The 10220-nt window shown below is 41.0% G+C and overlaps 1 non-coding gene across 1 annotated transcript; it reads left to right on the forward strand.

Moving 5' to 3' along the window:
* The first annotated feature begins 9704 nt into the window (after positions 1-9704).
* LOC112999487 (small nucleolar RNA R71) lies at positions 9705-9811 on the forward strand. The gene has a single exon (XR_003264673.1). It is a non-coding gene; the product is annotated as a small nucleolar RNA R71 (small nucleolar RNA).
* Positions 9812-10220: the final 409 nt, after the last annotated feature.

Consider the following 10220-nt stretch of genomic DNA (forward strand, 5'->3'; position numbering starts at 1 on the left):
ACATGATCGCTAAATCGAGGACCGAGAAGGAACACCTTGGCAATTTGCGGAAGTTGTTCGAGTGACTGCATAAATACAGGTTAAGGCTGAATCCCGCAAAGTGTACTTTCGGGGTTAAGTCCAGAAAATTGCTCGGCTTTGTTGTTAGTCAGAAAGGAATAGAGGTAGATCTAGACAAAGTAAAGGAAATCCTCAAAATGCCAGAGCCACGCACCGAGAAACAGGTCCGAGGTTTCCTGGGGAGGTTGAACTACATAGCGAGATTCATATCACAGTTGACCTCCACTTGTGAGCCTCTTTTCAAATTGTTGCGTAAAAATCAGTCCATCCAATGGGAAGATGATTGTCAAGTGGCATTTGAAAGGATTAAGCGGTGTCTGATGAATCCCCCTGCGCTCGTACCGCCAGCGCTCGGAAGACCTCTTATCCTATACATGACTATATTAGATGGGTCGATGAGGTGTGTGTTGGGACGGCACAATGAGTCTGGAAAAAGGGAGCGGGCCGTCTATTATTTGAGCAAGAAGTTCATGGCATGTGAGATGAACTACTCTTTTCTAGAAAGAATGTGTTGTGCCTTGGTATGGGCAGCTTACCATCTGAGGCAGTATATGCTGAATTACACTACTTGGTTGGTGTCCAAAATGGATCCCATCAAGTACATCTTCAAAAAGCCCGCTCTCACTGGATGGATAGCTCGGTGGCAGGTTCTATTGTCAAACTTCGATATTGTCTATGTCACTTTGAAGGAAATAAAGGGGAGTGCCTTGGCAGATTACCTGGCTCAATAGCCCATCAATGATTATCAGCCTATGCATCTAGAATTCCCTAATGAGGATATCATGACCTTGTTTGAGGAGGAAGTAGAGGATGAGGACAGGGACAAGTGGACCATGTGGTTTGACAGTGTGTCTAATGCACTAGGCCATGGAATTGAGGCAATATTGGTTTCCCCGGAGAAACAATATATACCTTTCACGGCTAGGTTGGGCTTCAACTGCACAAACAACATAGCGGAGTACGAGGTGTGTGCCCTGGGAATTCAAGCAGCAATCGACTTCATGGTCAAGTTACTCAAGGTATACGGGGACTCGACATTGGTAATTCATCAGTTGAAAGGTGAATGGGAGACCAGGGACCACAAATTGGTACCTTACTAGGCTTACATCAGGAAGTTGATGGAATTCTTCAATGACATATCATTTCATCACATTCCTAGAGAGGAAAATTAGATGGCCAACGCCCTTGCCACTCTAGCGTCCATGTTCCAACTAAGCCCGCACGGAGATTTGTTGTACATCGAATTCAGATGTCGTGGTAAGCCTGCACATTTTTGTTTGATAGAAGAAGAGGAGGATGGTAAGCCTTGGTACTTCGATATCAAATGATACATCGAAGACAAGGAATACCCGCTTGAGGCCTCTAACAACGACAAGAGGACATCACGATGGTTGGTGATCGGTGACATGGTGCTGCTTCGGTGTGTAGATGCAAGAGAGGTCGAACAAATGCTAGTAGAGGTGCATGAGGGATCCTTCGGTATACATGCCAATGGACATGCCATGGCCCGAAAGATTCTGAGAGCGGGGTATTATTGGCTCACTATGGAGAGCGATTGTTGCATTCATGTGAGGAAATGCCATAAGTGCCAGACCTTCATTGATAATGTTAATGCTCCACCTGTACCATTGAATGTCTTGGTAGCACCTTGGCCATTCTCTATGTGGGGCATAGACGTGATCGGGGCCATCGAACCCAAGGCTTCCAACGAGAATCACTTCATCTTAGTCGCCATTGAATACTTCACCAAGTGGGTGGAAGCAGCTTCATATGCTAGCATGACTAGGAATGTGGTGATCAGATTCATTAAGAAGGAGATAATCTGCAGATATGGGTTTCCCAGGAAGATCATCACCAATAATGCCACCAATTTAAACAACAAAATGATGAAGGAAGTGTGTGAGGATTTCAAGATCCAACACCATAATTCCATACCTTATCGGCCAAAGATAAATGGGGCAATTGAGGCTTCCAATAAAAACAATATGAAAATCATTCAAAAGATGATCGTGTGATCGAGGCCGTACCCGAATCAAATAAACATGAAAATACAGTAACTAGGAAGTGATCCTAGGTCGTTTCCCAACAAGCAGTGACAAACCAAATGTTCATAATATACTTGCAGTGACAGTAACGATTGGGGGGGGGTTTGGTTGTTTGGTAATTAAAGAGCAGAACAAGTAAACTGGAATACGAAACTACTAATATTAAAAATGGGTTGTTTCCTCTGATTCAAAAGCCATTCTCTTATCCTGGGTTATGGAGAATTCGTCCCTAACAGTCAACCACTTAATCCAACCCTATTTCAATTTACTAAGCGAAAATCAACTTAGGGTTTTCAATACGTGATTAGGCACCACATACACCAGTTAGCCCTTCGTCCATTAAGCATGAATGCAAGTTAGGCTCAGAGGCAATTAATCGAACACAAAGTGTGCACTGATTAATATTCATGAAATTGGGATAACTGGTGAAGGGAAAACTGCCAGGAAACCACATTACAAGCGAAACCTCAAAGAGAGTTGGGCTTCGTCCTCAAAAGGAAACAACACCAGAAAATCTAGCCTTCCATGGATTCAAACAGAAAACGCAAATGAAACATGAAGCACAAACGTAAATGAACAGAAACGTAAATGAACAGAAACGTAAATGAGACAGAAACGTAAATGAAAGTAGAAGAAGAAGCAAGAATGAAATCGTAATTAGAAGCAGAAAACGGAAATTTGCATTAAGAACGAAAACCGTAACAAGGGAACAAAAAAACGTGAAAACCTAAAACCAAAGCTCTGAATAATGAAAATAGCATAATAGAATGCCTTGCACGAATCCCAAGGCTGCTATTTAAAAAGAGTCACTCAAAGTCATTGGGCCCTATTACAATACTCTGGCCCAAAACGAAATAAACACTGAACAACATAAAATAAAATTGCGAAATTTCCTAATTAGAAATTAACTAAGGTAAGCGCTGCTTTATTTGCCCTCTTCAAGTCCATAACCAAAATCCGGATTAAGCTCAATGTTTCATTAATTCCTGAAATTAGATTAAAAACATCAAATTAGCTAAATGAGCCCAAATAATAAAACTGCCTGATTAATTGACAATTAAGACCAATCAGTAATTAAAATGGTGCAAAAAGGGTTTAGAAAATAGAAGAAAATGATGGCACATCAAAACCCCCCATACTTAGCCTTTTGCACTCCTGGGCAAAATGAAACAAAGAACAAAGTCCAAGGATATCAAAGAGAGACAGACAAAAACATTCACATATTTCTCAATGAACATCAAGGAATGAGTAACATCTAACATAAGGAGATCCAAAAAGTCAAGACATTCATGAAAATCATCCAAGCAACCCAATCATGGCAAAATAGTTAATCAGCTCAAGAATGAAAAGTGATAAAGCCTCACAAGATATACACTCTATCTCTCAAGTGTCTAGGCTACTATTTACCCTCAAAGCACCCATGAAAGAAAACACCACATAAACTTGGCAAGATTCTAAAATTGACAATCAACCCACAAACACAAGCACATGAGGATCAAAAGGTCTTTTAAGGTTGTAATGGGGCCAAGGACAAGGTATGGAGAAATATGGAATAAGTGGCTAAATCCCAAAGGAATAGAGGAGCAATGGGGAATAAGTGCATATTAAGAAAAAAATAAGAAAATAAAAAGAAGTAAAGATAAAAATTAAACATAAAGAGTAGAACCAAGAGTTTCATCATTCTTGTGCAATTTAAGATCTTATTCACTCAACTTTATTGCTTTTCTTTTTCTTCTTCTTTTTTTTTCGATTTTTTTTTATTACTCTATAGCCTTTGAGAAACAACATTTCATTCATCATGTCCAACATTTAACCAATATACAATGTACATCAAGTATGGCCCAAAATACATCACGAAGCATAGCCAACAAAACAAGTTATCCAATGAAACAAAAAACCCCCCACACTTATTCCCAAAACAATTCCAAAGCTCCAAAATTCCTTAAAGATATGGTGATATCATGGTTTTTCATTTAAGGCTTGTAGTGAGCTTCAAAACAAGGAAAGGGAAACAAGGCTCAAAAGGGCTATCAAAGGAATTAATTCAAGGTAAGTCAATTTGGCTAGAAGCTTATGAGAACAAAATTGCCTCAATCATTTCCAAATATGCATGTGAATTAGGAAGCATCAACAAGAATCAAGCCAAGGCTATTGTGCAAGCAATCAATGGGGCAAAACACACCAAATGATTATGATGATGGATGGCTCAAATTCTCACAAAGGTAAACTCATCACATTCAAATTGAGCTTTCAAAACTATCATGACATGTAGAGGAGAATCAAGGATTTCAAGTCACAAAATGTCAAGAACTTTTATTTTCAAAACAATTACCCATTTCTTGAACATATCCTATAATTCAAAGAAAAACATGCAAAGTCGTACATGCACACAAAATTGTCCCAAAATATTAAACTAAAAATCCGACGAAACTAACAACATTAACAAATTAACACAACTAACAAATTAACAAAACCAACAAAACTAGCAAAACCAAAGAACACTCCCCTCCATACTTAAACAACACATTGTCCTCAATGTAGCACAATTAAAAGATTAAAAACAATTAAATCATCAAAGAGAATCGGACAAGTGTAATAAAAGCAAAGAAGGAGGTAGGAAAAGAAAAACTCCCTAAGTCATGGTGGAGGAAGAGTAGGGTGGAGTATGGAAGTCTCTTCCACCACTACGTCCACTAAAGAAGGGTTCGTGAGGAATGGCTTAAGTCGATGTCCGTTGACCTTGAAGCTCTTGTTTGTGGAGTCGCTTTTGATCTCAACTATACCATAAGGAAAAACATTAGTAACAACAAAAGGACCAATCCATTTAGACCTCAACTTACCACTCATGAGTCCAAGCCTAGAATTATACAATAACACTTTTTTCCCAACCATGAAGTCCTTTTTAACTATCATGCTATCATGGAACTTCTTGGTCTTTTCTTTGTAGAACTTGGCATTCTCGTAGGCTTCTAGGCGGATTTCATCTAACTCACTCAGTTGCAACTTTCTTTCCTCACCAGCTTGATCCATAGAGAAGTTGCAAGTCTTCACTGCCCAGTAAGCTTTGTGCTCAATTTCCACTGGAAGATGACATGCCTTTCCAAAGACAACCCGATAAGGAGACATTCCTATGGGTGCTTTGTAGGCAGTCCGATGTGCCCAGAGAGCATCATCAAGCCTGGTACTCCAATCTTTCCTGCTTGGCTGCACAATCTTCTCTAAAATTCGCTTGATTTCCCGGTTAGAAATTTCTGCCTGTCCATTGGTCTGGGGGTGGTATGGTGTGGATACCCTGTGTACCACCCCGTACTTTTTAAGCAGGGCATGCATTGTCCTGTTGCAAAAATGGGTTCCTTGATCACTAACAATTGCTTTAGGTACTCCAAACCTGCAAAACATATTAGACCTGACAAAGTCTGCAACAACTTTAGCATCATTAGTTCTAGTGGGCTTGGCTTCCACCCATTTTGAAACATAGTCAACTGCAAGGAGAATGTAAACATAACCAAAAGAGACAGGAAAAGGGCCCATGAAATCTATACCCCAAACATCAAACACCTCACATAATAGCATAGGTTGCTGAGGCATTTGTTGTCGCCATGTAAGTGTATTTCCTACTCTCTGACACTGCTCACAAGTGCTGCAGATCTTCCACGCATCTTTAAAGATGATGGGCCAATAAAAACCACAATCAAGCACTTTGCGAGCTGTCCTTTGAACACCTAGATGACCTCCCGGTGCGGAAGAATGACAGGACTGCAGGACTGAGTCAGTCTCATGATCTGGAATGCATCGTCTAATTACCTGATCACTGCACAATTTCCACAAGTAGGGGTCATCCCAAATAAAATGCTTAGCATCACTTTTAATTTTATCTTTTTGGGCCTTAGATGCTAAGGGAGGAAAAACAGAGGCAACTAAATAATTGACAATTTTAGCAAACTAGGGAGTAGAAAGAGAGTCAGAAATACTATACAGTATATACAAATGATCATCCGGGAAATCATCCCGAATAGGTGAATCTGCATCAGATACACGTTCGATCCGACTCAAATGATCAGCAACTAGATTTTGTGCTCCGCTCCTATCACGGATCTCCAAGTCAAACTCTTGGAGCCAGAGCATCCATCGGATCAACCTAGGCTTAGAATCAGCCTTCTTCAACAAGTACTTTAGAGCTGCATGGTCAGTATAAACAATAATGCGAGTACCAAGCAAATAAGATCGAAATTTTTCAAGAGCAAAAACTATGGCTAGAAGCTCTTTCTCAGTAGTAGTATAATTCGCTTGGGCAGCATCTAAAGTCCTAGAAGCATAATATATCACCCTGGGCAATTTATCAATTTTCTGAGCAAGGACAGCCCCCAATGCATAATTTGATGCATCACACATAAGCTCAAAAGGGGCTGTCCAATCGGGTGCCTGGATGATGGGGGTGGTAGTCAACGCTCTTTTGAGGTAATCAAAAGCCTCTTTGCATCTGTCATTAAAGTCAAACTCCACCTCCTTTTGCAACAAGTTGGACAGTGGAAGGGCTACTTTGCTAAAATCCCTTATAAAGCGCCTGTAGAATCCTACATGACCAAGAAAAGATCGCACCTCTCGCACACAAGAGGGGTAAGGCAATTGTGAAATAACAGAAATTTTTGCAGGATCTACTTCAATACCCTTATTGGAAATAATGTGGCCTAAAACTATACCTTGCTCAACCATAAAATGACATTTTTCAAAATTTAGAACAAGGTTAGTTTCAATGCATCTATTCAAAACTTTTTCCAAACTATTCAAACAACCATCAAAAGAGGATCCATATACAGTGAAATCATCCATAAACACCTCTATGCAATTTTCTAAAAAATCACTGAAAATACTAATCATGCACCGCTGGAAGGTACCAGGGGCATTGCACAGGCCGAAAGGCATCCTCCTATAAGCAAAAGTGCCGAAGGGGCAGGTGAATGTGGTCTTTTCCTGATCCTCAGGAGCAATAGTAATTTGCATATAACCAGAAAAACCATCAAGGAAACAATAGTGGGATTTACCTGCCAGGCATTCAAGCATCTGGTCAATGAATGGCAGGGGAAAATGGTCCTTTTTGGTAACCTGGTTCAGCCTCTTATAGTCAATGCAGACTCTCCAACTGTTCTGCACCCGAGTAGGAATTAGCTCCTGCTTCACATTTCTGATCACTGTGAGGCCGGTCTTCTTCGGGACTACCTGGACGGGACTCACCCATTGGCTGTCGGAGATAGGATAAATGATTCCAGCTTGCAAAAGCTTGGTTATCTCCTTCTTCACTACATCAAGAATCACCGGGTTGAGTCTTCTCTGTGGCTGTCTTACTGGTTTAGCTCCATCCTCTAAATTTATTCGATGCATACATGTGGATGGGCTAATACCAGGAATGTCTGCCAGGGTCCAGCCTATAGCCTTCTTATGCTTCTTGAGAACTGTCAACAACTTCTCCTCTTGCTCATCAGCAAGGGAGGCAGATATAATCACTGGAAAACTCTTGCTATCATCCAAGTAAGCGTATTTTAAATTTAATGGCAGAGGCTTCAATTCTGGTGTGGTCGGCTGGACAGTGGTAGAAGGAGATGGTTTCTCAGCCTTTACCTCATAAAGAAAGTCAGAGATATGTGTACTTCCTGAAACATGGTTAGTCCTATCTGACTCTATAAAATCAATCTCGAGAGGTAAAACACCACCACCAGACATGCAATCAATATCACTCTCAAATTCACTCTCAGCATCAAATTCAGACATATGATCAAGTACAATTTCAGACTCAATGCATGAAGAGTGAGAGGCATGCAGATTAGAATAAAGATCAGTCATGTATTCATCAACGACATGGTCAATTATTTCAGCACGAAATACAGAAAGATCTTCAGATGGGTATTTCATAGCATCTAGAATATTAAAATGAACAGTTATATCACCAAACTCCATAGACAGTGTGCCTGCATAAACATCTATCTTAGTTCTAGCAGTTTTCATAAAGGGTCTGCCTAGAATGATGGGAACTGATCCTTGAGAAAATCCATCTTCCATATTCAAGATATAAAAATCAACAGGGAAAATCAGTTCACCAACTCTAACTAAGACATCTTCTATGAAACCAACAGGATAGGCAACACTTCTATTAGCTAAATGAATTACCACATCAGTTGACTGCAAGGGACCTAGAGATAGAGAATTAAAAATCGACAGAGGCATAACACTAACAGAGGCTCCTAAATCTAGCATGACATTGTCAAACTTACTATTCCCTTTAATACAAGGTATGCTGAATGTACCTGGATCTTTGCATTTTTCAGGAATTTGAGGAATAGATTTACCAATCAATGCGGAGACATTTCTGCCCATGCTAATTCGTTCACTTCCTTTAAGCTTCTTTCTCTGCACAGCTCCTTCAAGAATTTGGCATATCTTGGAATTTGCTTTATTGCATCCAACAGAGGTATGTTTACCTCTACTTTTTTAAACGTTTCCAAGATCTCTTTCTCTGCCTCTTCCATTTTTTTTGTTGGAAACTGCTCTTAGAGGGAATGGAAGAGGGCGAATGTGCTACTTCTGCAAATCAGAATTACCTGTGGAAGAAGATTCACCTGCACAGAAATTGTTAGGTAAATTTTTGTCATCACCTTTCTCTGGAGTAGAGTGAAGTTTGGCAGGTTCATTTGCAGATGAGGAAGGTGCTACGGGTTGAGGTCCTTGACACTGCTTTCCCGACCTCAATGAAATGGCACTGACATTTTTGGGATTTTGGACAGCTTGAGAAGGCAGCTTGTCAGAATTCTGGGACTGTTGTTGATTCAATTGGGTAGCCAATTGTCCCATCTGATTGGTTAAGCTCTGAATGGAGGCTCTGGTCTCTTGTTGAAACTGCATGTTTTGCATAGTCATTTGCCTCACAAGCTCTTCGAGGGAAGGTTGTGGAGGGGCCTCAACTGTTGGCTGTTTCTGGGGTTGTTGCTATTGTTGGATTGGTGGAGGAATGTATGGTCTGCTTGGGCCAGCAGCATTTTGGAAGGAAGGAGCAGGCTGTTGTTGTTGTTCCTGAGGGCTGGACCATCTGAGGTTAGGGTGATTCCTCCATCCAGGGTTGTATCTGTTGCTGGAGAGGTCATAATTGTTCTGCTGTGGTTGATTTTGCTGCTGAGGTTGAGGAGGTCTATTGTAAATATTTGCAGGATAAGCTTCAGGCTGCTCAATTGCTCCAGGTTGCTGCATGGAAGGACAAAGGTCTGTATGGTGGTCAGCAGAGGAGCACAAACCACAAACCCTTGTGACAGGTACAGATTTCTGATTCAAGGCCAGCTGGGTTACCAAGTTAACCAATGCATCCAGTTTGCCTTCAAGCTTCTTAGTTTAGATGATGCAGATGGGTTTGTAGCTACCTCATGTACTCCTCTAATGACTATGGCGTCATTTCTGGCGCTAAACTGCTGGGAGTTGGAGGCCATCTTCTCAATTAAATTTCTGGCTTCAGCAGGAGTCATGTCTCCAAGGGCTCCACCACTGGCAACATCTATCATACTTCTCTCCATATTACTGAGTCCTTCATAAAAATATTGGAGAAGAAGCTGTTCTGAAATCTGATGGTGGGGGCAACTGGCACATAGTTTCTTAAATCTCTCCCAGTACTCATACAGGCTCTCTCCACTGAGTTGTCTAATACCTGAGATATCCTTCCTGATGGCTGTGGTCCTGGAAGCAGGGAAATTTTTTTCTAAGAATACTCTCTTAAGGTCATCCCAGCTCGTGATGGACCTTGGAGCAAGGTAATACAGCCAGTCCTTTGCCACTCCCTCTAATGAATGAGGAAAAGCCTTCAGAAATATGTGATCCTCTTGGACATCTGGGGGTTTCATGGTGGAGCAGACAATGTGAAATTCTTTCAAATGTTTGTGCGGGTCTTCACCTGCAAGGCCATGAAACTTTGGAAGCAAATGAATCAGTCCAGTTTTAAGAACATATGGGACATCCTCATCAGGGTATTGGATGCACAAGCTTTCGTAGGTGAAATCAGGTGCAGCCATTTCCCTTAGAGTCCTCTCACGGGGTGGAGGTTGTGTCATGTTCTCAGAATGTGTAGAATCAGAATGCTCA

This window comes from Glycine max, chromosome 14, assembly GCF_000004515.6.
Source record: "Glycine max cultivar Williams 82 chromosome 14, Glycine_max_v4.0, whole genome shotgun sequence".
In the NCBI taxonomy this organism is placed as follows: domain Eukaryota; kingdom Viridiplantae; phylum Streptophyta; class Magnoliopsida; order Fabales; family Fabaceae; genus Glycine; species Glycine max.